The sequence below is a fragment of the Bombina bombina genome, chromosome 2 (assembly GCF_027579735.1).
Source record: "Bombina bombina isolate aBomBom1 chromosome 2, aBomBom1.pri, whole genome shotgun sequence".
In the NCBI taxonomy this organism is placed as follows: domain Eukaryota; kingdom Metazoa; phylum Chordata; class Amphibia; order Anura; family Bombinatoridae; genus Bombina; species Bombina bombina.
This window is the reverse complement of record NC_069500.1, coordinates 750,738,213-750,763,915: the sequence shown is the minus strand read 5'-3', so window position 1 is coordinate 750,763,915 and position 25,703 is coordinate 750,738,213.

Below are 25,703 nucleotides of genomic sequence, written 5' to 3'. Positions count from 1 at the left end.
AATTACAATAGCAAAAACTGTAATAAACTTATGACAGTCCCAATTGAACTAAAACGTATCTGTAGGCAGGGACAGTTAAGGTTTTTCAAGGGTCCCATCCAAATAGATGTATTTTTTTCTATTAAAAATATCAAACTCGATAAATCCCACACTGCAACATAAAAACATATTTATATCACACAGATAATGATCTGACATAAGACGTTACCCGCGGTGGCCAGTCCAGATTGGAGTAAACCGGCGTAATCAGAAACTCTTTCACAGGCACTGCGGCACAGCACGACTCAGCTGACTCCACACTGTGACACCGCTCAGTGACAGAGTGTCACTGACTCGCTCGACTCGCTCCGAGTACAGCACAGAGTCCAAGCACAGAGTCAGCCTGAGACAGTAGACACACTCAGTCACAGAGAGCAGTCACTCGGCTCACAGTCACTCTGACTCACGGCTTGTCAGACTGAATAGTAACAAGTCCTCCTCTTTAAAACAACATTGAGCGGGCACTAGTACTTCCTTCACTACTAGCGCGGCACGCAGAGTGAGAGTTGTTACTGAACTCACTCAAAACAGCACGTGCAGTCATGACGGTGCGCCAAAAACCTGTGACTGCAGACGTCAGTCGTCATGCACTCTGGGTCTGCACGTGGTCATGTGATAACCAGTGATCAATAATATTGCTTTAAAATGTTTGGTTTTTTTAAATTTGCAGAGCAGCCAGGGAGATGTGGGGCAATGCGGGACAGACGTGAGTCTACCCGGGACAGCGGGACAGACCCCTAAAATCGGGACTGTCCAGCGAAAATCGGGACAGTTGGGGGGTATGATATATATAAACCGATTGTCATTGGCTCACTCATGTGTTCAGTTAGAAACCAGTAGTGCATTGCTGCTCCTTCAACAAATGATACAAAGAGAATGAAACACATTATATAATAGAAGTAAATTAGAAAGTTGTTAAAATTGTTTTCTCTATCTGAATCATGAAAGAAAATGTTTGGGTTTCATGTCCCTTTAAGCCAATACTATTTTTTTTTTTGTCTCCCTACAACGACTCTGTAGTTGCTGTAGCTTACTGTAGCCCTCTCCCCCTAAATCAAATTGACAGGTGTAGAGGACTCTACTCCATTGTCCCTCCAGATATGCACATGCTTATAATTACGTAATTGAATTCCAAAGATTCTTTTGAAACATCTGTGGAATGCAATTACATCATTTCGAGCATGAGCACACCAAGGTAGCTAATCTCGACAAGGTAGCTATTTTCGATAGAACGTCGACAAGCTTTGACATCAGTTAAAATGTCCCAGTGAAGTCACCCATGACATGCCTTGCCCTGTTTGTGAAACATCCATGACTTAGGCTCCACCCATTGTGGGGCCTTCTGCACTACGTAAAGCAGTCAACAGTTTTACCTAGCAAAGGAGCGTGCTACATTTAGTTGAATGGCACAGTCGGATGCACTGGTATTAGAAAGGGAGTCTGTGACGCGGTTGTTATAAACAAGGTGAGTAAAACTTTAGCTGCCAAATTTGGTATTTTAAGATATTTTCAATAGGAAAGGCGACCCTTATGTTACATAATTCTGCACATAGTGGATTTGATTGCCCTCTCTAAGTGCAAGTTCATTTGAGGGTTTTCCATCCGTAATTTCTAAGCTAGAATTAGTTATTTTAACAATAAAACCTATGGCCAGGTTCCTAAAGGGCAGAAACAGATGAGGATGATGACCCAGAAAAACTGCAGTTCCAAAGTCAGGATCCAAGTGCACCCTACAGATTAATTGTCAAGCAAAGGAAGATGCTGAAGATGTGTAAAAGACAAGACATTCTCACGCATTTCACAATATTGTGTGCTGCTTGAGTTATGATCATTTTGCAAAAGAAAATTCTCCATGAGCAAATATGAGAGATGTCTACTGTATCCTTCAAAGTTACATGTCCTAAATGACAATCATTTAACTTGCTGCTTCAATTATCACATTAGCTTTGTTTTCTTTGTATCCTTTCTTAAACAGTGAACCTAGTTAGGCGTATATTTATGCACGTCTTTAGAACAATGTTATACACAGTTACAAAGACTGCTGTCAAAAGACATGTGCATCCTCCTGAGCTCCTATGAGCCTACCTAGGATTACTCTTCAACAAAAGATCATAAAGAAAATTTATAACAGAAGTCAATTGGAAAGTTGTTGAAAACTACATGCTTTATCAGTATTATAAAAGTTTAATTATGGTTTTACTGTCTCTTTAAATAATGTAAAAAATAGTCTAGTGCATACTATTCCCTTATTAAAGGGATAGTAAAGTCCAAATCACACTTTCATGATTCAGATAGGGCATGTCATTTTAAACAACTTTTTAATTTACTTTTATCTTCAAATTTGCTTTGTACTCTTGGTGTTCTTAGTTGAAAGCTAAACCTAGGTAACCCCATATGCTAATTTCTAAGCCCCTAAAGGCTGCCTCTTATCTGAAAGCATTTGACAGTTTTTCACAGCTAGAGGGTGTTAGTTCATGTGTTTCATATAAATAGCATTGTGCTCATGCACATGGAGTTATTTAAGAGTCAGCACTAATTGCCTGAAATGCAAGTTTGTCAAAATATCTGAGATAAGGAGGCAGTCTGCAGAGGCTTAGATACAAGGTAATTACAGAAGTAAAAAGCATAGTCTAAAATAGTGTTGGTTATGTAAAATTGGGGAATGGTAAATAAAGGGATTATCTATCTTTTTAAACAATAACATTTTTGGTGTTTACTATCCCTTTAAATATGTCACTGGTACAGACTAAATTCAATTGCACATAAATCTCACCTGTTTATAGGGTTGCCAGCTATTCTCTACAAAAATACTGGACAACCTGTCAGTGACTGGGCACAATGGTAGGTGGGAGTCACACAATGCCCCCCCTAAAGCTCTACCTGAGCCCCGCTCTTGATCCCACCATCACAACTGGGCACTGGGCAGTCATTTTACTACTTGGCTGCCTGTAACATATACAAAATAATTTTACCTCTTTAGTTGCCAGTAACACACATAAGCAGTTGTGATTTGACTGTCCATTAATATAATATATTGAGCCGGCATAGGAGGCCTTTCACAATTAGCTAATACTCAGGAACTTTAAAAAAACTGGACATTTAAGTGTACAGTATTTTTATGAAGATTTTACTGGACAGCCTGATAAAATACTTGACTGTCCGGTTGAATACTGAAAAACAAACCAAAAGAAGACAGCAATCAGGTCCGGTGCAAACTTGAATAATTTATTTGTGATTGATGGTACACAGGAAAGTGAGAGACCCCCATCCAGTGCAACAGAATGCCTCGGTTGAATACTGGACACCTGGCAACCCTACCTGTATTGTTTAATAGATTAAAGGGACACTGAACCCAATTTTTTTTGTCGTGATTCAGATAGAGCAGGCAATTTGAAGCAACTTTCTAATTTACTCCTATTATCAAATTTTCTCCTTTCTCTTGGTATCTTTATTTAAAAAGAAAGAATGTAAGTTTAGATGCAGGCCCATTTTTAGTGAACAACCTGGGTTGTTCTTGCTGATTGGTGGATAAATTCACTCAGCAATAAAGAAGTGCTGTCCATAGCTCTGAACCAAAAATTAGCTGGCTCCTTAGCTTAGATACCTTAATTTTCAAATAAAGATAGCTAGAGAACGAAGAAAAATTGATAATAGGAGTAAATTAGAAAGTTACTTAACACTTTGAGTGCTAAGCTTTCCCACCTGGGTGCTAAGCTTTTTTAATTTTTTTTTTTTTTTTTTTTTTAAATGTTTTCAACTTTTTGTTTTTGTTTTTTTCAGATCCCCAAGACTTACACTTAGGCGATTACCTTTCCAACGGTGGGTCTTGGGGGTCTGTAGCTGCTTAGTTGTCTGAGATACAGGCTTCTAAGCAGCATGCCCCCTGTTCCTATACTTAACATTGTAGGTAGGAGAGTGCTAGTGACGGCTCTGAGCCGTCGTTAGCACCAGAGTGAAAAACTCTGCCACAGCTCAGAGTCGTCGTTAGCACTCAAGGGGTTAAAATTGCATGCTCTATCTGAATCCCGAAATAAAAAATTTTGGGTTCAGTGTCCCTTTAAGTATTCTTGGAAATTAGCTCTAATCCACAAAAAGAAAGTGGAACATCAGCAACACAAGCCACCACCCTGGAGGGCATAAATAAAAAATACAAAAATATGTTTTTGCTCTTTTTGCCCCTTTCCCGGCTCCTGCAACTACACAGATACAATTCTGCCCACCTTCTTGACTACTTCCAGCACTGTATCAGTTTTCGATTATGTTTTTGCCTTCTCGAAAATGCATTTAGTGTTGTTGGTTTTTTTTGCATTTAACCAATATAAATATAGGAATTTGAGCTGTTATACAAATTATCTCTGATGTATGGTGGGTAATCTACTGGGTTTAACTCCTTTGCTACCGGGAGAAATTTTCAGAGAAAAACTTGCCCAAAGTATTGGAGAATTTTTAGCATTTTTGCTATCAATCCATTTAAACATCCCTTTGGTTGCCAGTAACATACACTTCTATAATTTTACATTTTTGGTTGCCATTTCAAATGTACGCAGTTGTGCTTTTAACCCCCTTGACTGCCAGGAGCACAGACATAACAATGATTTAACACCCCATGGCTGCCTGTAATACATTATATAACAGAAAATGCAGAGTGTCACTTCTTTTTGGGCTATTTTTGTAAAGCATAGAGGTATCGGAGATGTTTTACATTTAGCTGGCATTTAGGGGATTTTTAAGTGTCTATTAATTTTATATAGATTTTACTGAACAACCTGTTAAAATATTTAACTGGTTAGTTGAATACTGGACATCTGGCAACCCTAACTATTTCTGTCCATTAAAACATTTGTAAACAAACTAAACACAACTGATTAGTTATGATCTTAGGCCTTTTGCAGACATTTATTTGATAGGGGCTTTTCGGGCACCAGCATATAACTGACAATGGCCTTAAAGGGACATGAAAACCACATTTATTTATTTTTTTGTGATTGTGAGACAGAACATACCATTTAAAAAAAAAAGCTTCCAGTTTACTTCAATGCTCAAATTTGCTTTGTTCTCATTTATATTCTTTGTTACCTAGCTAGGTAGTGTGCACAAGTCTGCTGCCATCTAGTGCTCTTGCAAATGTATAACATTCTTACAAAACTGCTGCCATATAAAACTGCTGACACGTGTAACTTCGTGAGCTTACCTTCCTGATTTTCAACAATGGATACAAATAGAACTAAGAAAATTTGATAATATAAGTAAATTGGAAAGTTGTTTAAAATTACATGTCCTATGTGAATGTGCAGAGTTTTGTAACATAAGGATAGACTTTCCTATTAAAAATATTTAAAAATGCAGAATTTGGGAGATAAAACTTTACTTATCTTGTAAGCGCAGCTGTCCTGTATTGCAACTAGCAGATCTTGGGATCTCTGTCTAATTACACTGACGGTTCTTATAAAACGTGTTTATTTTGCAGGTGTTTTACAATGCAGTGCTTAATCCCTGACATATACTATACATTTATTGCAAGTATTAAATGTCCCCTTAAGAATGAACTGCATAATCTATTTAGAATATAGAAAACACTGGACATATATAGATGTGCGTAGAAACAGGAACAATACTGCAACCTACTGGGGGAAATTGTTATTGCAGTAGAAGTTACAAGAGTCTGCATTTCAAATACTGTAGAATGAATAAGCTGTATTTTGCAATATACCCTCATTAATTATTTTGGCCCTTTTCCTGAAAATTGTGGGTTTCCAATTCCCATGAGAATTGGAAGTGCACATTGCAGACTTTACTGCTAAATTCTTCTCACTGATTGTTTGACCACTGTAATAGCTTTTTAAATCCCAGATCCAGTAGTAAGATCCAATTAACACAAATAGACCTGTAGGTTGTCAGTTAAAGGAATTTTTATATTGGTGAGTATAGTGTTATAAGGGGATAAAGACCTGTAGGTTGTCAATTAAAGGGCTTTTTATATTGGTGAGTATTGTGTTATTAGGGGATATTTAAGGACCCAATATATGTCCCAGGTACACTACATAAAATAAAACAGGAGATGATTAAAAAAGGTCAATCTGACATTGTTGGCTGCTCATACTTATAATAACACAGTTTAGCAATATCTAGCACCTCCTTAAGGGGACACCTGCTATAGCTGAGATTATTCCCAAAGAAGGAAAAGACCTCCATAAGGGGGGGGGGGGGATATTGTTATAGAGTCCCATACAATAATATTGTTGTATATCAGTTAGTTCTCTGCTAAAGACAAAAGGCAGAGGTTCAAGACAAAGCGTTGTTGCAGGAGTGAACGTATGTTAAATCAATAGATGTATTATAAGGACATAGAAGTCAATAGAAGGCGGCAGTATATTATTTTAACACTCTTAGATCAGCAACTTGTGAGTATGCTAGGTGCCAATCATACGCCGAGATTACGAGTTTGGCGTTAACAGGGGTGCGGGGCTAATGAGGCTTTTTTTTCTAACGCTACCTTAAGCCAACGCTGGTATTATAGTTTTTTTTAAACTTAGCGTTAGCCGCAAAAAGGTGATCGTAGAGCAGAATTTAGCTCCACATCTCACCTCAATACCAGCGTTGCTTACGGTAGCGGTAAGCTGGCTAAACATGCTCGTGCACGATTTCCCCATAGGAAACAATGGGGCTGAGCTGGCTGGAAAAAAACCTAACACCTGCAAAAAAGCAGCGTCCAGCTTCTAACGCAGCCCCATTGTTTCCTATGGGAAAATAAAAAATATGTCTGCACCTAACATGCTAACATAAACCCCGAGTCTAAACACCCCTAATCTTACACTTATTAACCCCTAATAACCGCCGCCACCTACATTATCCCTATGAACCCCTAATATACTGCCCCCAACATCGCCGCCACCTATATTATAGTTATAAACTCCTAATCTGCTGCCCCCAACGTCGCCACCACCTACCTACAATTATTAACCCCTAATCTGCCGACCGGACATCGCTGCCACTTTAATAAATGTATTAACCCCTAAACTGCCGCACTCCCGCCTCGCAAACACTAGTTAAATTGTATTAACCCCTAATCTGCTGTCCCTAACATCGCCGACACCTACTTACATTTATTAACCCCTAATCTGCCACCCCCAACGTCGCCGCTACTATATTAAAGTTATTAACCCCTAAACCTAAGTCTAACCCTAAGTCTAACCCCCCCCTAACTTAAATATAATTTAAATTAAACAAAATTAATTTAACATAATTAAATAAATACATTCTATTTAAATACTTACCAATAAAATAAACCCTAAGCTAGCTACAATATAACTAATAATTACATTGTAGCTAGCTTAGGATTTATATTTATTTTACAGGCAACTTTGTATTTATTTTAACTAGGTACAATAGTTATTAAATAGTTATTAACTATTTAATAACTACCTAGCTAAAATAAGTACAAAATTACCTGTAAAATAAATCCTAACCGAAGTTACAATTACACCTAACACTACACTATCATTAAATAAATTACCTAAACTACCTACAATTAAATACAATTAAATTCAATAAACTAAATTACAGAAAATAAAAAAGAATTACAAGAATTTTAAACTAATTACACTTAATCTAATCCCCCTAATAAAATAAAATAGCCCCCCCAAAAAAATAATAAAATTCCCTACCCTGTACTAAATTACAAATAGCCCTTAAAAGGGCCTTTTGCGGGGCATTGCCCCAAAGTAATCAGCTCTTTTACCTGTAAAAGAAAAATACAATACCCCCCCCAACATTAAAACCCACCACCCACACACCCAACCCTACTCTAAAACCTACCCAATCCCCCCTTAAAAAAACCTAACTCTAACCCCCTGAAGATCTCCCTACCTTGAGCCGTCTTCACCCAGCCGGGCACAAGTGGTCCTCCAAGGGCAGAAGTCTTAATCCGATCGGGGCAGAAGAGGTCTTCCAGACGGCAGAAGGCTTCATCCAGGCTGCATCTTCTATCTTCATCCTTCCGGAGCGGAGCCATCTTCTATCCAGCCAACGCAGAGCCATCCTCTTCAAATGACATCCTAACGAAGAATGAAGGTTCCTTTAAGGGACGTCATCCAAGATGGCGTCCCTTGAATTCCGATTGGCTGTTAGGATTCTATCAGCCAATCGGAAATTAAGGTAGCAAAAATCAGATTGGCTGATTGGATCAGCCAATAGAATGCAACCTCAATCCTATTGGCTGATTGCATCAACCAATAGGATTGTTCCTACCTTAATTCCGATTGGCTGATAGAATCCTTTCAGCCAATCGGAATTCAAGGGACGCCATCTTGGATGACGTAATTTAAAGGAGCCTTCATTCTTCGTTAGGACGTCGTTTGAAGAGGATGGCTCTGCGTCGGCTGGATAGAAGATGGCTCCGCTCCGCTCCGGAAGGATGAAGATAGAAGATGCAGCCTGGATGAAGCCTTCTGCCGTCTGGAGGACCTCTTCTGCCCCGATCGGATGAAGACTTCTGCCGTATGGAGGACCACTTGTGCCCGGCTGGGTGAAGACGGCTCAAGGTAGGGAGATCTTCAGGGGGTTAGTGTTAGGTTTTTTTAAGGGGGGATTGGATGGGTTTAAGAGTAGGGTTGGGTGTGTGGGTGGTGGGTTTTAATTTTGGGGGGTGGGTATTGTATTTTTCTTTTACAGGTAAAAGAGCTGATTACTTTGGGGCAATGCCCCGCAAAAGGCCCTTTTAAGGGCTATTTGTAATTTAGTATAGGGTAGGGAAATTTTATTGTTTTGGGGGGCTTTTTTATTTTATTAGGGGGATTAGATAAGGTGTAATTAGTTTAAAATTATTGTAATTCTTTTTTTATTTTCTGTAATTTAGTGGGGGGTTTTCCGTAATTTAGTTTATTGAATTTAATTGTAATTAATTGTAGGTAGTTTAGGTAATTTATTTAATGATAGTGTAGTGTTAGGTGTAATTGTAACTTAGGTTAGGATTTATTTTACAGGTAATTTTGTACTTATTTTAGCTAGGTAGGTATTAAATAGTTAATAACTATTTAATAACTATTGTACCTAGTTAAAATAAATACAAAGTTGCCTGTAAAATAAATATAAATCCTAAGATAGCTACAATGTAACTATTAGTTATATTGTAGCTATCTTATGGTTTATTTTATAGGTAAGTATTTAGTTTTAAATAGGAATAATTTATTTAATTATGTTAAATTAATTTAGTTTAATTTAAATTATATTTAAGTTGGGGGGGTTAGACTTAGGTTTAGACTTAGGTTTAGGGGTTAATAACTTTAATATAGTAGCGGCGACATTGGGGGTGGCAGATTAGGGGTTAACAAATGTAAGTAGGTGTTGGCGATGTCAGGGATGGCAGATTAGGGGTTAATAAAATTTAACTAGTGTTGGCGAGGTAGGAATGCAGCAGTTTAGGGGTTAATACATTTATTAAAGTGGCGGCGATGTCCGGTCGGTGATTAGGGGTTAATAATTGTAGGTAGGTGGGGGCGGCAGATTAGGGGTTAATAAATATAATGTAGGTGTCGGCGATGTTAGGGGCAGCAGATTAGGGGTTCATAAGTATAATGTAGGTGGCGGCGATGTCCGGTCGGCAGATTAGGGGTTAAAAAAATGTATTATAGTTTTTGCGATGTGAGGGGGCCTCGGTTTAGGGGTTAATAGGTAGTTTATGGGTGTTAGTGTACTTTTTAGCACTTTAGTTAAGAGTTTTATGTTCTGGTGTTAGCCCATAAAACTCTTAACTACTGACTTTTAATGCGGTCGAAGTCTTGCCAGGAGAGGGTCTACCGCTCACTTCTTCCAAGACTCGTAATACCAGCGTTAGGCAAATCCCATTGAAAAGATAGGATACGCAATTGATGTAAGGGGATTTGCGGTAGCCTCGAGTCGCGGAAGAAAAGTGAGCGGTGAGCCTCTACCTGTCAGACTCGTAATACCAGCGTTAGGTAAAAAGCAGCGTTGGGACCTCTCAGCGCTGCTTTTTAAGGCTAACACCAAACTCATAATCTCACCGATGGAGTTTAGATAGGCAATGATTGATGTTTTTTCCCATAAATACTTCTCAAGCACAAGAGTATAATTAAAGGGAATGTAAAGTCAAAATTAAACTTTCATGATTCAGTCAGAGGATGGGATTTTAAACAACTTCGCAATGTACTTCTATTATCTAATTTGCTTTGTTCCCTTGTCATCCTTTGTTGAAAAGCACCAAGGCCCTACAGAAAGCTAGTTGCTGAATGGTGGCTTCATATACAGTATATGCCTCTTGTGATTGGCTCACTTGATGTGTACAGCTAGATCCAAGCAGTGAATTGTTGCTCCTTCAATGAAGGATACCAAGAGAATGAAGCAAATGTGATAATATAAGTAAATTGGAAAATTGTTTATAATTGTTTGCTCTATGTGACTCATGATTTTTTTTTTAACATCCTCTATTCTTAAAAGTGTGTAACAACAGTATGATGGCACTGTACATGCTATTTTGTCTTATGTCCCTTTAAAGCCATGAAAAATGAGTTAAGGAAATATGTCTGAAAATAGAAAATGAAGGAGTCAGCAAGGAACTGACCTGAAAGAGTGATGAAAGTTTAACTGTCTAGGTGCCAGGATCTATACACAGGTATCAAGCATATTGTCAGCATTTAGAGGGATATTGAAATAAAAGAAAATGTATTAGACCAGTGGTTCTCAACCAAAGTGACCTCAAGGCCCGGTAAATTTTAGCTAGACATGTCCAGGGCCCGGTAGTTTTATATATATATATATATATATATAGTGAGCAGCAGGGGCGGGCTGATCAGCCAGGCAAATAGGACCTGCGCCAAGGGACCAGCAAGTAGGGGGGCCCACAAATGGCATCTCCACGGATCCTGGTGCATTCCTGAAGCTGGAGTTTTCAGTTGCACTATCAGTAACTAAGCAAAAAAAGTGTGGGTTTAGAGGGGCCCTGGTGGGGGTCTGTCGCTGTGAGGGCCATGGAGTGTGGGGTCTGGCCCTGGAGGTTGGGTACCCTTTCTCTGGACCTTAATGTTGGGGGTCCTGGCTCTGGAGGTTGAGGGGCCTGTTGGGGGCAGGGCAGGGAGGCTACCATGTTCATTTATATAAAATTTAATACATTTTGGTCAGTGTGAGACAGTGTTCCTGGAACCTTGATTGGTATCAGTCTGCCCTTGGTGTGCAGTGGGGTAAGAGTGTGCAGTGGGGGCATGACAGGCCAGGGCCCACCAGCAGGGCTATCACGGCCTGGTACTGGGCCATGGCCCAGCTGTTGAGAAACCAGGTATTAGACCATATTATTATGGCACTGTTTTTTGCATATAACTGTGCGTAAAGTTTGTAATTTTATTTCTAATTTTACATTTTTATAACTATTTCAAAAGTCATCCATAAAATGTATAACTACAGGTACAAATCCCCAAATCCAGATTCCAAAATCAAAACCAATCCAAACCTTGCAATTAATATTAAAAAAAAATTTTTTTTTATCAAGAATTACTATTTTTTCCTGTCTGTAAGTCACAATCTTTCCTGCCTTTGTTTGTTTTTTTCTTCTTCATTTTTTTTGTGTTCTAAAATGTAAATTGTCTATATTTATTTAAAACAACAACTATTACCTTTTTTGATTACAGTACTGTACTATCTTTCTGAGGGTACTAATAGGGTTGCCAGCTGTGCTTAATAAAAATACCAGATGACCTATAGGTGACTGGACACGGGACGTAGCTGGGTTCACACAATGTCCCCTCAAAAGTTCAACCTTAGGCCCCACCCTTGATCACTCCTTGGTTGCCAGTAATACATGTACTGTACGTATTAGTGATGTGTCACCCTTGGCTGCCAGTAACACATGTACGTAGTAGTGATGTGACCCCCTTGGCTGCCGGAAGTAAACACCCAGCAATGATTGAATACCCCCATGGTTTCCTGTAACAATATACTAGAAAATGCACAGTGTAACTTTTTTAGTCATATTTCTAATGCATAAAGGCCCTTTACATTTAGCTGACAGGGGTCTTTAAGTGTCCAGTATTTTTGCACAGATTGTACTGGACAGCCTGCTGAAATACTGGACTCCCTATTTGTATGGTTCAGATCAACTATAATTAATATAAAATTAAAAGACATAAATGCGGGGGGCGTGTCCTGCCGATGGCCATGACGGATCGCAAAATCAGAGGCTCCTAATACTCTAATGATAACCCGCCGATTATCTAAGGAACTATTAACAATCCAAGATCCTACAGTGATTCCTCAGAGTGAAACATATCTGCATAGATGGACTTCATTTTGTGGTGACTACACTATCTAGAGCCCTAAACCGGACGGGTAGTAAGATAAGGCGGCGGCCTTAAGACATCCATCCTATCCCCCACCGTGGTACACTGGGTAAAGCAAGTAAAATAAACTGCTGATACTAGCTACAACAGCACTTACTAACACAATAGCGGGACTTGTGGAGGTGAGATATTAGTAAACCTACAACAAGGGATCTCCCGGAAAACTCTGTTTAAGCAGCTGACTACTGTGCCACATAAAAGTCACAGTTAAAATGGAAGCAGGGCGGCTATATTACTCTTGAAGAAAATGGAGGCATCACTAGATGATCACTTGCTTGAACTTCACGTAGTATTCACAGAAGGAAGGAACCCCTGGGGAGCAGTTACCGGTCCCTCACCTAAACAGCCAGACCCTCTAGCAGTACTTCCAGTACCTCACCACTCACCTGCTACATGCGGACCCCAGGTACACAGTCTCAACATCTTAGTTACGCTCAGTGACTCTCAGTATGGTTTCTTGGTGGAAAAGGATAGATCCGGACAGCTCACGACGGGCACACTGGGGATCGCTGACCTGAGTTTCTTCAGAGCGGTCACCTAATAGAATCAGACTGCGCAAGCGACCTTTCGACTAGAGAAAAACATGAGATAGCCAACCTCATAGCTGATACCTGGAAAGGCGACTACACTCGTGGGATCACAACCACCGATTCTCCAGATTACTAGGACTTGGCCGAGACACTCATTACCAACACAAAGCTCAACCAGGGCACACAGCCTACTGAGGGTACCTTGCTGGACAAATTTCAGACTCTTGCAGTCAGCCATTTGTTCCAGTCACAATGTTTTACTTGCACTGAGATCTGGAGTCGGCTAGAGCTTTTAGAATAGTCCTTGTTTGTTTAGGTTTATAGCAAGACAAATTATTCTGCAAATCTGCTCCTTTTGCTCGTTATTGTTTTAAAGGGACAGCCTACACCAGAATTTTTATTGTTTTGAAAGATAGATAATACCTTTATTACCCATTCCCTAGTTTTGCATAACCAACACAGTTATATTAATACACTTTTTACCTCTGTGATGATCTTGTATCTAAGCCTCTGCAAACTGACCCTTATTTCAGTTCTTTTGAAAGACTTGCATTTTAGCCAATCAGTGCGGGCTCCTAGGAACTCCACGTGCTTGAGCACAGTGTTATCTATATGAAACACATGAACTAACACCCTCTAGTGGTAAAAAAACTGTCAAAATGCTCTGAGCTAGATTTAGCTTTCAACTAAGAATACCAAGGGAACAAAGCAACATTGGTGATATAAGTAAATTGGAAAATTGTTTAAAATTACATGCCCTATCTGAATAATGAAAGTTTGTTTTGGACTGCACTGTCCCTTTAAGTATAATATGCTGACACTACGACTATACTCTCTGATTCTCTCTACAATATATCTCTAATACAAAGGAGGTCTGGCCTAGTTAATTTAAACAGACTGACTTGGAAGAGGTGACTCTAGGAACTATCTGCCTGACTCTAATTATGATACATCACCACACTTTTGTGTTGTATTTTAAATAATATTATAAAAGTTAATATAAGTGAGAATGCTTGTATACAATTAGCAGGGTTTCTTCACTCACACTCAGCAGCAATGTAAGCGTAACATGCTATTTATAAATACCTATCTGGTCCCTGTAGACCCTCTTGTCGGCGGCCGAGACGTTGGGCTCTATTGTGTCCAGAGCTGAATAGCTGTTTTCAAGCGGAACTTCTGCTACTATAATAGATAAATGGCAGCATGCCTACTCACAAAGGATGTACAATTTCCATAATAAAGGTATGATACCCATAGAGAGTCTGCTTGGAGAGCCTCTAAAAGCAAAAACGTACTCCTTGGGTCTCTTTCATAAGACTTCTTTCTAGTCATATTCAGTTTTACACACTCATTATATAATCCATCATAGGTACTTCCTTATGATCAATCTGAGCCTTACTATCTAGCATTATCGGGATTACCCAAATGATCAGAGATACGTAGACATCTGCCGAAATAGCTTTTAAACTGCCCCCCACAGTCCCATTGCTCTTTATTGTATTAGTATATAGTAAGTACGCTACATATATAGGCCTAGATTTGGAGTTTTGCGGCCAAAGGGGTGCGTTAGCTATGCATGCTTTTTTCTGGCCGCACCTTTTAAATACCGCTGGTATTTAGAGTTCACAGAAGGGCTGCGTTAGGCTCCAAAAAGGGAGCGTATAGCATATTTACCGCCACTGCAACTCTCAATACCAGCGGTGCTTACGGACGCGGCCAGCTTAAAAAACGTGCTTGTGCACGATTACCCCATAGAAAACAATGGGGCTGTTTGAGCTGAAAAAAAAACTAACACCTGCAAAAAAGCAGCGTTCAGCTCCTAACGCGGCCCCATTGTTTCCTATGGGGAAACACTTCCTACGTCTGCACCTAACACCCTAACATGTACCCCGAGTCTAAACACCCCTAACCTTACACTTATTAACCCCTAATCTGCCAACCCCGCTATCGCTGACCCCTGCATATTTTTTTTAACCCCTAATCTGCCGCTCCGTACACCGCCGCAACCTACATTATACCTATGTACCCCTAATCTGCTGCCCCTAACACCGCCGACCCCTATATTATATTTATTAACCCCTAATCTGCCCCCCACAATGTCGCCGCCAGCTACCTACAATAATTAACCCCTAATCTGCCAACCGGACCTCACCGCTACTATAATAAATGTATTAACCCCTAATCCGCCTCACTAACCCTATAATAAATAATATGAACCCCTAATCTGCCCTCCTTAACATCACCGACACCTAACTTCAAGTATTAACCCCTAATCTGCCGACCGGACCTCGCCGCTACTCTAATAAATGTATTAACCCCTAAAGCTAAGTCTAACCCTATCACTAACACCCCCCCTAAGTTAAATATAATTTTTATCTAACGAAATAAATTAACTCTTATTAAATAAATGAATCCTATTTAAAGCTAAATACTTACCTGTAAAATAAACCCTAATATAGCTACAATATAAATTATAATTATATTGTAGCTATTTTAGGATTTATATTTATTTTACAGGCAATTTTGTATTTATTTTAACCAGGTACAATAGCTATTAAATAGTTATTAACTATTTAATAGTTACCTAGTTAAAATAATTACAAAATTACCTGTAAAATAAATCCTAACCTAAGTTACAATTAAACCTAACACTACACTATCAATAAATTAATTAAATAAAATACCTACAATTATATACAATTAAACCTAACACTACAATATCAATAAATAAATTAAATTAAATACCTACAAATAAATACAATTAAATAAACTAACTAAAGTACAAAAAATAAAAAAAGCAAGTTACAAAAAATAAAAAAATAATTACAAACATAATAAAAATATTACAACAATTTTAAGCTAATTACACCTACTCTAAGCCCCCTAATAAAATAACAAAGCCCCCCAAAATAAAAAAATGCCCTACCCTATTCTAAAATTAAAATAGAAAAGCTCTTTTACCTTACCAGCACTTAAAAGGGCCTTTTGCGGGGCATACCCCAAAGAATTCAGCTCTTTTGCCTGTAAAAAAAAACATACAATACACCCCCCAACATTACAACCCACCACCCACATACCCCTAATCTAACCCAAACCCCCCTTAAATAAACCTAACACTAAGCCCCTGAAGATCTTCCTACCTTGTCTTCACCATGCCAGGTGTCACCGATCGCTCCAGGCTCCAAAGTCTTCATCAAAGCCCAAGCGGGGGCTGGAGATCCATCATCCGGCTGAAGAGGTCCATCATCGGGCTGAAGTCTTCATCCAAGCCCAAGCGGGGGCTGGAGATCCATCATCCGGCTGAAGTCTTCTATCAAGCAGCGGCTGAAGAGGTCCAGAAGAGGCTCCAAAGTCTTCATCCTATCCGGGCAGAAGAGTAGATCCGGACCGGCAACCATCTTCTTCCAAGTGATGACAAGCGGCTCCACCTTGAAGACCTCCGGCGCGGATCCATCCTCTTCTTCCGACGTCCTAAGTCCGAATGAAGCTTCCTTTAAATGATGTCATCCAAGATGGCGTCCCTCGAATTCCGATTGGCTGATAGGATTCTATCAGCCAATCGGAATTAAGGTAGGAAAAATCTGATTGGCTGATGGAATCAGCCAATCAGATTCAAGTTCAATCCGATTGGCTGATCCAATCAGCCAATCAGATTGAGCTCGCATTCTATTGGCTGATCGGAACAGCCAATAGAATGCAAGCTCAATCTTATTGGCTGATTCAATCAGCCAATCAGATTTTCCCTACCTTAATTTTGATTGGCTGATAGAATCCTATCAGCCAATCGGAATTCGAGGGACGCCATCTTGGATGACGTCATTTAAAGGAAGCTTCATTCGGACTTAGGACGTCGGAAGAAGAGGATGGATCCGCGCCGGAGGTCTTCAAGATGGAGCCGCTTGGCTTGGAAGAAGATGGTTGCCGGTCCGGATCTACTCTTCTGCCCGGATAGGATGAAGACTTTGGAGCCTCTTCTGGACCTCTTCAGCCGCCGCTTGATAGAAGACTTCAGCCGGATGATGGATCTCCAACCCCGCTTGGGCTTGGATGAAGACTTCAGCCCGATGATGGACCTCTTCAGCCGGATGATGGATCTCCAGCCCCCGCTTGGGCTTGGATGAAGAATTTGGAGCCTGGAGCGATCGGTGATACCTGGCATGGTGAAGACAAGGTAGGAAGATCTTCAGGGGCTTAGTGTTAGGTTTATTTAAGGGGGGTTTGGGTTAGATTAGGGGTATGTGGGTGGTGGGTTGTAATGTTGGGGGGGTATTGTATGGTTTTTTTTACAGGCAAAAGAGCTGAATTCTTTGGGGTATGCCCTGCAAAAGGCCCTTTTAAGGGCTGGTAAGGTAAAAGAGCTTTTCTATTTTGGGGGGCTTTGTTATTTTATTAGGGGGCTTAGAGTAGGTGTAATTAGCTTAAAATTGTTGTAATATTTTTATTATGTTTGTAATTAATTTTTTTATTTTTTGTAACTTAGCTTTTTTTATTTTTCGTACTTTAGTTAGTTTATTTAATTGTATTTATTTTTAGGTATTTTATTTAATTTATTTATTGATAGTGTAGTGTTAGGTTTAATTGTAACTTAGGTTAGGATTTATTTTACAGGTAATTTTGTAATTATTTTAACTAGATAACTATTAAATAGTTAATAACTATTTAATAGCTATTGTACCTGGTTAAAATAAATACAAAGTTGCCTGTAAAATAAATATAAATCCTAAAATAGCTACAATGTAATTATAATTTATATTGTAGCTATATTAGGGTTTATTTTACAGGTAAGTATTTAGCTTTAAATAGGAATAATTTATTTAATAAGAGTTAATTTATTTCGTTAGATTTAAATTATATTTAATTTAGGGGGGTGTTAGGGTTAGACTTAGCTTTAGGGGTTAATACATTTATTATAGTAGCGGTGAGGTTCGGTCGGCAGATTAGGGGTTAATAATTGAAGTTAGGTGTCGGCGATGTTAGGGAGGGCAGATTAGGGGTTAATACTATTTCTTATAGGGTTATTGAGGCGGGAGTGAGGCGGATTAGGGGTTAATAACTTTATTATAGTAGCAGTGAGGTGCGGTCGGCAGATTAGGGGTTAATTATTGTAGGTAGCTGGCGGCGACGTTGTGGGGGGCAGATTAGGGGTTAATAAATATAATATAGGGGTCGGCGGTGTTAGGGGCAGCAGATTAGGGATACATAAGGATAACGTAGGTGGCGGCGCTTAGGGGTTAATAAATATAATATAGGGGTCAGCGGTGTTAGGGGCAGCAGATTAGGGGTACATAAGTATAACGTAGGTGGCGGCGGTGTGCGGTCGGCAGATTAGGGGTTAAAAAAAATTATTATAGTGGCGGCGATGTGGGGGGACCTCGGTTTAGGGGTACATAGGTAGTTTATGGGTGTTAGTGTACTGTAGAGCACAATAGTTAAGAGCTTTATGAACTGGCATTAGCCCAAAAAGCTCTTAACTCCTGTTTTTTTTCTGCGGCTGGAGTCTTGTCGTTAGATTTCTAACGCTCACTTCAGCCAAGACTCTAAATACCGGCGTTAGAAAGATCCCATTGAAAAGATAGGATACGCAAATGGCGTAGGGGGATCTGCGGTATGGAAAAGTCACGGCTGGAAAGTGAGCGTTAGACCCTTTCCTGACTGACTCCAAATACCTGCGGGCGGCCAAAACCAGCGTTAGGAGCCTCTAACGCTGGTTTTGACGGCTAACGCCAAACTCCAAATCTAGGCGATAGTTTTTATAACATCTCAGCACAGATTGCTATGGCTTTTATATTTACTACTATTATTATTAGTATATCTTTATATATTTTTGTTCAGTGTAATAGCCACTTTCATTGATATTTATTTATATTACATTTTAAAAAACAGTGTTCACCTGCTGAATATGAAGTTATAATTCCATGTTAACATAGGTCCATGTGCAGACATCCCAACTCTCCCTGAAGTTCAGGGAGTCTTCCTGATTGAAATAGCGGCTCCCTGATGCCATCAAATGGAATAAAATCTCCCTGAAACTCCAAGTACCATGATCCAATGTGGCCCAAATCCGTAAAAGTGTTTCTTTAAGGAATGCCTTTACTTGCTGGGACGTTATAGAACCCCCAATGCATGCATCAGTAGCCAAAAAGCCCCCACTGATTTTAATAAAGTAAAAACACAAATACTACCTTATTTACTGCACGTAATTAAACTTTGTATTATAAAATATTTAGCCATTCAACAAGCGTACAATCACTGGAAATAGGTTTATTGTATGTGGTTGTGCAATAAAGCTACTTTTTGTTTAATGTGACTTTAGTGGGAAGCTACTTTAATGATAAGTCTGTATCTTATTTAGGGTTTCAAGGTGTCCAATATATAACTGTGGGGGGCAGTAGCGGGTGAAGCCACCTCCCTGAAATGAGTTTTTGTAGGTTGGGATGTCTGCATGTGCAACCATTTCTATCATCACACTCCCTCTAGATATAAGTCCAATGTGCTTGGGTCCCAGAGTGGCTCAATATAATATGAGAGGGATTTATAATAACTAAAAAAAAGAGGTTACAATCTAGTTGGTTCAGCATAATTCCTGTATTTTCATGTTTTGTTTATTTTGTAAACAGCTAGCTACATGTGAATTGAGCATGACTATTTACTATCGGCTAGATTTAGAGTTTTGCGTTAGAAGGGGTGCGTTAGCTACGCGTGCTCGCACCTTTTAAATACCGCTGGTATTTAGAGTTCACAGAATGGCTGCGTTAGGCTCCAAAAAAGGGAAGCGTAGAGGCATATTTACCGCCACTGCAACTCTCAATACCAGTGGTGCTTACGGACACGGCCAGCTTCAAAAACGTGCTCGTTCACGATTCCCCCATAGGAAACAATGGGGCAGTTTGAGCTGAAAAAAAACCTAACACCTGCAAAAAAGCAGCGTTCAGCTCCTAACGCAGCCCCATTGTTTCCTATGGAGAAACACTTCCTAAGTCTGCACCTAACACCCTAACATGAACCCCGAGTCTAAACACCCCTAGCCTTACACTTATTAACCCCTAATCTGCCGCCCCCGCTATCGCTGACACCTGCATTACACTTTTAACCCCAAATCTGCCGCTCCGTACACCGTCGCAACCTACATTATCCCTATGTACCCCTAATCTGCTGCCCCTAACACTGCCGACCCCTATATTATAATTATTAACCCCTAATCTGCCCCCCCCAACGTCGCCGCCACCTACCTACAATTATTAACCCCTAATCTGCCGACCGGACATCACCGCTACTATAATAAAGTTATTAACCCCTAATCCGCCTCACTCCCGCCTCAAAAACCCTATAATAAATAGTATTAACCCCTAATCTGCCCTCCCTAACATCGCCGACACCTAACTTCAATTATTAACCCCTAATCTGCCGACCGGACCTCGCCACTACTCTAATAAATGGATTAACCCCTAAAGCTAAGTCTAACCCTAACACTAACACCCCCCTAAATTAAATATAATTTTAATCTAACAAAATAAATTATTTATTATTAAATAAATTATTCCTATTTAAAGCTAAATACTTACCTGTAGAATAAACCCTAATATAGCTACAATATAACGAATAATTATATTGTAGCTATTTTAGGATTAATATTTATTTTACAGGCAACTTTGTATTTATTTTAACTAGGTACAATAGCTATTAAATAGTTAATAACTATTTAATAGCTACCTAGTTAAAATAATTACAAAATTACCTGTAAAATAAATCCTAACCTAAGTTACAATTAAACCTAACACTACACTATCAATAAATTAATTAAATAAAATACCTACAAATAAATACAATTAAATAAACTAACTAAAGTACAAAAAATAAAAAAAGAAGTAAGTTACAAAAAATAAAAAAATAATTTACAAACATTATAAAAATATTACAACAATTTTAAGCTAATTACACCTACTCTAAGCCCCCTAATAAAATAAAAAAGCCCCCCAAAATAAAAAAAATGCCCTACCCTATTCTAAAATAAAAATTGAAAAGCTCTTTTACCTTACCAGCCCTTAAAAGGGCCTTTTGCGGGGCATGCCCCAAAGAAAACAGCTCTTTTGCCTGTAAAAAAAACCATACAATACCCCGCCAACATTACAACCCACCACCCACATACCCCTAATCTAACCCAAACCCCCCTTAAATAAACCTAACACTAAGCCCCTGAAGATCTCCCTACCTTATCTTCACCACGCCGGGTATCACCGATCCGTCCAGAAGAGGCTCCGAAATCTTCATCCAAGCCCAAGCGGGGGCTGAAGAGGTCCATCATCGGGCTGAAGAGGTCCATCATCCGGCTGAAGTCTTGATCCAAGCGGGGGCTGGAGAGATCCATCATCCGACTGAAGTCTTCTATCAAGCAGCATCTTCAATCTTCTTTCTTCTGGCTCCATCTTCATCCCGCCGACGCGGAACATCCATCCTGGCCGACGACTTCCCGACGAATGACGGTTCCTTTAAGGGACGTCATCCAAGATGGCGTCCCTCGAATTCCGATTGGCTGATAGGATTCTATCAGCCAATCGGAATTAAGGTAGGAAAATTCTGATTGGCTGATGGAATCAGCCAATCAGATTCAAGTTCAATCCGATTGGCTGATCCAATCAGCCAAACAGATTGAGCTCGCATTCTATTGGCTGATCGGAACAGCCAATAGAATGCAAGCTCAATCTGATTGGCTGATTGGATCAGCCAATCGGATTGAACTTGAATCTGATTGGCTGATTCCATCACCCAATCAGAATTTTCCTACCTTAATTCCGATTGGCTGATAGAATCCTATCAGCCAATCAGAATTCGAGGGACGCCATCTTGGATGACGTCCCTTAAAGGAACCGTCATTCGTCGGGAAGTCATCGGCCAGGATGGATGTTCAGCGTCGGCGGGATGAAGATGGAGCCGGAAGAAAGAAGATTGAAGATGCCGCTTGATAGAAGACTTCAGCCCGATGATGGATCTCTTCAGCCCCCGCTTGGATCAAGACTTCAGCCGGATGATGGACCTCTTCAGCCCGATGATGGACCTCTTCAGCCCCCGCTTGGGCTTGGATGAAGATTTCGGAGCCTCTTCTGGACGGATCGGTGATACCCGGCGTGGTGAAGATAAGGTAGGGAGATCTTCAGGGGCTTAGTGTTAGGTTTATTTAAGGGGGGTTTGGGTTAGATTAGGGGTATGTGGGTGGTGGGTTGTAATGTTGGGGGGGCGTATTGTATGGGTTTTTTTTACAGGCAAAAGAGCTGTTTTCTTTGGGGCATGCCCCGCAAAAAGGCCCTTTTAAGGGCTAGTAAGGTAAAAGAGCTTTTCAATTTTTATTTTAGAATAGGGTAGGGCATTTTTTTATTTTGGGGGGCTTTGTTATTTTATTAGGGGGCTTAGAGTAGGTGTAATTAACTTAAAATTGTTGTAATATTTTTATAATGTTTGTAAATAATTTTTTTATTTTTTGTAACTTAGTTCTTTTTTTATTTTTTGTACTTTAGTTAGTTTATTTAATTGTATTTATTTGTAGGTATTTTATTTAATTAATTTATTGATAGTGTAGTGTTAGGTTTAATTGTAACTTAGGTTAGGATTTATTTTACAGGTAATTTTGTAATTATTTTAACTAGGTAGCTATTAAATAGTTATTAACTATTTAATAGCTATTGTACCTAGTTAAAATAAATACAAAGTTGCCTGTAAAATAAATAGTAATCCTAAAATAGCTACAATATAATTATTCGTTATATTGTAGCTATATTAGGGTTTATTTTACAGGTAAGTATTTAGCTTTAAATAGGAATAATTTATTTAATAATAAATAATTTATTTCGTTATATAAAAATTATATTTAATTTAGGGGGTGTTAGTGTTAGGGTTAGACTTAGCTTTAGGGGTTAATACATTTATTAGAGTAGCGGCAAGGTCCGGTCGGCAGATTAGGGGTTAATAATTGAAGTTAGGTGTCGGCGATGTTAGGGAGGGCAGATTAGGGGTTAATACTATTTATTATAGGGTTTTTGAGGCGGGAGTGAGGAGGATTAGGGGTTAATAACTTTATTATAGTAGCGTGAGGTCCGGTCGGCAGATCAGGGGTTAATAATTGTAGGTAGGTGGCGGCGACATTGGGGGGGCAGATTAGGGGTTAATAAATATAATATAGGGGTCGGCGGTGTTAGGGGCAGCAGATTAGGGGTACATAGGGATAACATAGTTTGCGGCGGTGTGCGGTCGGCAGATTAGGGGTTAAAAAAAATTATTCGAGTGGCGGCGATGTGGGGGGGCCTCGGTTTAGGCGTACATAGGTAGTTTATGGGTGTTAGTGTACTTTAGAGCACAGTAGTTAAGAGATTTATGAACCGGCGTTAGCCCAAAAAGCTCTTAACTCCTGGCTTTTCTCTGCGGCTGGAGTCTTGTCGTTAGAGTTCTAACTCTCACTTCAACCAAGACTCTAAATACCAGCGTTAGAAAGATCCCATTGAAAAGATAGGATACGCAAATGGCGTAGGGGGATCTGCGGTATTGAAAAGTCGCGGCTGGAAAGTGAGCGTTAGACCCTTACCTATACGACTCTATATACCAGCGGTAGCCCAAAACCAGCGTTAGGAGCCCCTAACGCTGGTTTTGACGGCTAATGCAAAACTCTAAATCTAGGCGTATGTTTTTGAATATTACTGTAAATGTTTACTTATTAAGATGCTTTTGAATAACCTCAATAAAAACCTATTGAAACATAAAGACATAAAGGCTTCTAGATGTGGGGATTCTACTATTAAATAATGGCAGACCTAGCACCTGTAGTTTCTTAGCTACACTGCACAATTACATATGCTAATTATTATGGCTGGTAACCCCAGAGGTAATCACATGACATGATCCTGAGGCTCATCCATAGCTCTGTAGATATTACCAGACCTAAGCAGTTCATGTAATTTTAATAATTTATTCCCAACATATAAGCACTGTAAACTCAGGATTATAATGGGAGTTTTGTTAGAACATAAAGGGACAATAAACACCTTGTAATTACAAGACATTTTGTTACCGTCCTACAGAATAACATATCAGCCAAGTGTAAACATTTGAAAATCCATTTTACTGCAATTGGTTTTCAATAGAAAAATTGCACCCAACAGGAGCCAAATAAGTTTGAGTCGGCAGACAACAAGGCTAATCATTGCCATTAATTTAGTATAAAGTGAACTGTTTTGCAGTTGTTATCTATTAAAGCCAATTAGGAAAATATTTGATGCAGAGTTAGCTCTGAAAACGCAGCAGGATGCAGTTCCAACTCAATGTAAAATTTTCATAGCTAACTTACATGAAAAGGGGCAAAATAAATAATGAGTATATTACAAACTTGTTTTATTATGCATTATTAAACATCTTAAAGGGACAGTCTGCACCAGAATTGTTATTGTTTAAAAAGATAGATAATCTCTTTATTACCCATTCCCTAGTTTTGCACAACCAACACAGTTATATAAATGCACTTTTTACCTCTGTGATTACATTGTATCCAAGACTCTGCAAACTGCCCCCTTATTTCAGTTCTTTTGATAGACATCCATTTTAGCCAATCAGAGCTGGCCCACCTGAACTCCACGTGCGTGAGCACAGTGTTATATATATGACACACATGAACTAACAGTCTCTAGTACTGAAAAACTGTCAAAATGTCCTGTAAGAAGAGACGGCCTTCAAGGGCTTAGAAATTAGCATATGAACCTCCTAGGTTTAGCTTTTAACTAAGAATACCAAGAGGACAAAGCAAAATTGGTGATAAAAGTAAATTGGAAAATTGTTTAAAATGACATTCTCTATCTGAATCATGAAAGTTTATTTTTGACTAGACAGTCCCTTTAAGTTAAAGCTATAGTAATAACATAACTAAAGGCTAAACAAACAGTCATGGTATAATGTGATGCCTGGTCATCATGGTGACAGCCTTAGGGGAGTGGCTTATGTGATGCAGCAGTGATGTCACAAAACCAACTGACAACACAAAGCCACCACCCTCATAACTGCTGCTCACTTTACTAGAGTTGCCAGATTGATCCTGCTGAGCTTCAGTAATCACTGACATGTAAATATTAGTAATCTAATATCTTTATTTCACAGCTAACCCATTACAATGCAGCTAGTGCTTTACAACCACAGCTCTGTATATGTGCTGGTATGAAGAACAGTGACTACCTCCAACACAATGCAAATGGCATCCGGTGGGAGCTGCAGGTATGAACACCAATTACTACAGGTAGTGTTACCATGATCAACCCAACTCAGTAACTGAATAATAGTAAATCACATTTATATACATTGTAAAATAATACTGATAAATGACAGAAGTAATAGCTAAAACTTTGTAGCTTCCTATGGACACCAGTACTCAGACAAAACATAGCATACAAACCGGGTTTAAGCCTGACTAAACAGCTAGGTACTAGCTGAGAAACGTGTTGCTGTTTTTAAACTGTTATTAAAGTAAGCTTTGATCTTACCACTTGCTGCCAAACCTTTTATTAATCTATAACCCATTACGTTTATTGGTTCACTAGACTCCTGGAACTAACTCACCTGGTTTCATCCTACTGTTGTTGGAGTTTTGCGGGAGGCCAGTCTGCTGGGTGACTATTTGATTCCAGCCTGCGACACTTGCACCAAGAAGGGTGCTCTCGCACATGTGAGTTAATTACTTTTCACAAGTTTATATACATACTAGGCCATGTGGCATTTCTGTCTTTTTTCAACTTTCACAGATCACTGATTTTGGGATACTGAT